Raw genomic sequence first — 4,644 nt, forward strand, 5'->3', positions numbered from 1 at the left:
TGGTAATGTATATGTTCCTTTAAAAATTTGGGGCGCCTGGGTGGCTCTGTTGGTTGGGCTTCCGACTTCAGCTCAGGTCATGATCTCAAACCCCATGTTGGGTGCTGTGCTGACAGCTAGCTCAGAGCCTGGAGCCTGCTTCGGATTCTGTGTCTCCCTCTCTCTCTGACCTTCCCCTGCTCATGCTGTNCTTTTGTCTAAATTTTGTTGGCTGTTTCCAAAAGCAAAACATGGTTAAATCTAAAATACTAATGGTATAAGATTAGAATGATACGTACTTTGGTGTTAAAAATAGCAAAAACGCAAATAGATTAAAAATAGCATATATCCAACTGTGGGTGAGACAGTAGAAGAACCAGAACTCTGTAAAACTGTTTGGCAGTATCTACTACAACTGAAGGAATACATTCCTTAAAATTCAGCAATTTCACCATCAGATATATATTCTATGGAAGGTGCATATTTGCCAAAATATGTACTGGAATATATACAGCAACACTATAATATCCCTAAACTGGAAACGACCCAAATGACCAATAGGTGAATGCATAAATAAAATGGGCCATATTCACCCAATGAAATACTATGCAATCTTAATCATGAATATGGTTGAATATTGGATGAATACAGATGAATCTCAGAAACATAATGTTATGCTAAGTAAAACAAATACAAAGGAGTACNGGGAAAATAATCTATATTGTTAGGACTAGGCTAGTCTGGGGTGCATGTAATGACTAGAAGGGTATTTGAGGGGGCCTTCTGAGGCACTGGTAATATTCTGTTTCTTGATATGGCTGCTGGTTGGTTATTTAATGTGTTCAGTTTATAGAAATTCAGTGAGCTATTCACTAATGTGCAATGTTTTAGGTATGTTAAAATTCCACAAAGTGCTTTAAAATTAGCACTTAAGCCATCAGGAGATGACTGGAGTCAAAATATTCTAAGGAAGTTGTATAGAATTTAAATTGGAAATTCAAGGATAAATCCTAAAAACAAACATAGAGGCTCTAACTTACAAGTCTGTAAAGGGAGAAATGGTGTAAGAACAAAGAATCTTTCATTCAAAACAAGGCAAGAAAAAAGAAATGGAGAAAGGACAAATGGAAAGCACAAAATGGCTGAATGAAATTCAAATATCTTCTTAAAATTACAGCATATGTAAAACAATTACTGGTAAAAGATAAACAAATGAATGGCTAGGTGTTTTTTTTTTTTAAGTCAAATGTTCTGTACAAAAAAACACCTCAATGACACAAAGACCCAAAACTAACCAAAAGAAAAATAGCATAGATGTACTAATATTAAACAGAATATACTGTAGGAAAAATGTCATTATTACAAATAAATAAGGCTGTCACTATGTAAATGATACAAGTTTCAACTCACCAGAAGAATAATGTAATTCTAAGCTTGAATATGTCTAACAACATAGCTTCAAAATGTGTAAGGCAGGAGTGCCTCGGTGGCTCAGTTAAGCGTCCAACTTCGACTCACATCATGATCTCAAGGGTTCGTGGGTTTGAGCCCCATGTCGCGATTTGTGCTGACAGCTCAGAGCCTGAGGCCTGCTTCAGATTCTGCATGTGTGTCTCTCTCTCTGCCCCTCCCCTGCTCACACTCTCTTTCTCTCAAAAATAAATAAACATCAAAAAATATGTTTAAAAATGCAAACTGAAAGATAATGAAAATCCTATGTATCAAAACTATGGCATGCAGCTAAATATTGCTAATGGGAAATTTATATCTTTAAATGCTTATATTAAAAAAAAGAGCCTAAAAAGTAATTCATTAAGTGTGTAAGTTAAGAATTCAGAAGCATAACTTTTTTTGTCTCTTTTTTTCATTGTTTTGTTTCTTAAATTCTACATATGAGTGAAATCATAGTTATTTGTCTTTCTCTGACTTACATCACTTAGCATGATAACCTCTAGATCCATCCATGTCATTGCAAATGGCAAGATTTCATTCTTATTTATGGCAGAGTAATAGTCCATTGTATATACCAATTTTTTATCCATTCATCCATAAATGGACACTTGCATTGCTTCAGTATCTTGGCTATTGTAAATAATGCTGCAATAAACATCAGGGTACATGTAACTTTTTGAATTAATGTATTTGTTTCCTTTGGGTAAATACCCAGTAGTGAAATTATTGGGTCATATGTAATTCTATTTTTAATTTTTCAAGGAATTTCCATACTGTTTTCCATAGTGGCTGTACTATTTGCAGTTCTACCAACAGTGCACAAGAGTTCCTTTTTCTCCACATTCTTGCCAACACCTTGTTTCTTGTTTTTGATTTTAGCTATTCTGACAGGTGTTAAGGTGATATCTCAGTGTGGTTTTGAATTGCATTTCCTTGATGGTTAGTGATGTTGAGCATCTTTCATGTGTCTTTAGGCCATCTGTTATGTCTTCATTGGGAAAACATCTATTAAGGTTCTGTGCCCATTTTTAATTGGATTAGTTTTTCGTGTTGAGTTGTATAAGTTCTTTTTATATTTTGGATATTAACCCCTTATTGGAGATATCACTTGCAAATATCATCTCCCATTCAGTAGTTGCCTTTTGTTTTGTTGATGTTTTTTATCAGTGTGCAAAAGGTTTGAGGGAGGTGGGTGGGGGGATGGGTGAAATAGATAAAGGGGATCAAGAGTACACTTATATTGGTAAGCGCTGAGTAATGTACAGAATTGTTGAATCATTATATTGTACACCTGAAACTAATATATAACACTGTATATTTTACTTAAATAAAAAAGGAGGAAAAAATTCAGATCCAGAACAACAGAATAAAGCTAAAGAATAGAAGCAAGTAATACTAAAAATAGCAGAAATGGATGAACTAGGAAAAAAAAGATATACGATATAGAATTATCTATGATATCATGCCTGAAACCTTTCTTTAGCTCACAACTAACACTCAATCTATCCATGAACCCTGTTGTCTTTACCTGCAAGACTTTCCAGAATCTGACCACTTCTCACCACCACCATTACTATTACTGAGGTCGACACTGCCATCACATCACTTGTCATCAAACTATAATAAGAGTCTGATATCTGTGAAAGCAAAGAGGAAGGAAGAAAGACTGGGGATAAAGAGTTTCAGATTGTAGTGCAGCTTTGAAAAAAAGTCTTGGCAAGCTGGATGGGAAGTTCTGCAAAGATTATCCTGTGCTGGCCATAACATGCTCATTCATAGGCTGAAAGCTGCCTGGGAAGCGCACGGCCTCAACTCACAAACAGCAGGCCCTAAAGGAACCTGCAGCTGGAAGCTGTCAGATAATTGCACTCCTTGAGACAGATTCACTCTGAAAGGGAGATCTGTGTGGTGTACTTTCATGTCTACCACAGTATCCATTTCTGTTAGATCTTGTCAGGATAAGGTTTAGGACACAGTACAGGGCTCAGAAAACTATTTTTTTTATTTTAAAAGTTTAATTCTTTTTAAAAATAGTTTATTGTCAATTTGGTTTCCATATAGCACCCACTGCTCATCCCAACAAGTAGGGCTCAGCAAACTATGACCCATGGGCCAAACTGAGACTACCACCTGATTTTGTAAGTAAAGTTTTATTGGAACTTAACCACATACACTTATTTATTTCTTGTTCATGGCTGTTTTTAGGCTACAATAGCAGAGATGAGTAGTTATGATAAGACTATATTGCCTATAAAGCTTAACAAAGAGCCCTTTACAGAAAAAGTTTGCAGACCCTTGATTTAGTATAAATTTAGTAATATACAAGGCACAATGGAGTCTTCGAAGTTCTTTTTTAAACTTTTTGTTTATTTATTTACTTATTTTGAGCAAGAGAGAGTGTGCACATAGGGAAGGGACAGAGAGAGGAGAGAAAGAAGTCTTTGAAGTTTTATAAGTTAGCCATCTTTTAGGAAGAGTAAGAAATACACAAATACTTGTGATGTCTCACAATTTCTATTCCTCATACTACATGTAAACTCTTTGGGTGTTTAGAAGAAGGAGGGAGTTAAGAAAGGCAGTTCTGTGTTCTTATTTAGGCTTTTAAAGGCTTATTCTGGCTGCTTTGTGAAGACTAGTATAGAAACACAAAGATAAAAGCAGGGATACCTGTCAGGAAGCAACTGGTCTAGCTAGTCTAGGCAAGAAACAATGGTAGTTTGGGTTAGAATGATAGTTTTAGAAAAGGAAAGACAACATTTTCTGAGTTGAAAACTGTAGAGGGATTGAGTAGTATGACAATCAAAGTTTTGTTTTTTGACATGTTGAATTTGAGTTATCTAAGTGGAAATATCAAAATGTTAGATAAATGAAGCTAAGGCTTCATGAAATGGTCGAGTTGATGATGTAAATCTGGGAAATAGCATATAGGTGCTACTTCAAGCTAGGACTAGATAGGATCATGTAGGGAGAGAATATAGATAGGGAGGTGTTTCTTACAAGCAAAATTTGAGACACCAACATTAAGATGTTGGGAAGGGGAAGAGAAGTCAGTAGTGTTTCTATAAACAGGCAGTGGACAACCATGTGAAATGCTGTTGGGACTAAGATGAGGTAGGAGAATGGTCCATTGAATTTGGCAACATGGAGATCACTGGTGACCTAAAAAAATAAGTGGGATTTTTTTTTTTTTAATGTTCAGGAGGAGGAACTAGA

At 35.6% G+C, this 4,644-nt stretch overlaps 1 protein-coding gene across 1 annotated transcript in view; it reads right to left on the minus strand.

The window, feature by feature from the left end:
• The window catches only part of ESX1 (ESX homeobox 1), a 40,044-nt gene that overhangs the window by 879 nt on the left and 34,521 nt on the right, over positions 1–4,644 (minus strand). The gene's annotated exons all lie outside the window — the stretch shown is intronic.

The sequence above is a fragment of the Crocuta crocuta genome, unplaced genomic scaffold (assembly GCF_008692635.1).
Source record: "Crocuta crocuta isolate KB4526 unplaced genomic scaffold, BGI_CrCroc_1.0 scaffold1089, whole genome shotgun sequence".
In the NCBI taxonomy this organism is placed as follows: domain Eukaryota; kingdom Metazoa; phylum Chordata; class Mammalia; order Carnivora; family Hyaenidae; genus Crocuta; species Crocuta crocuta.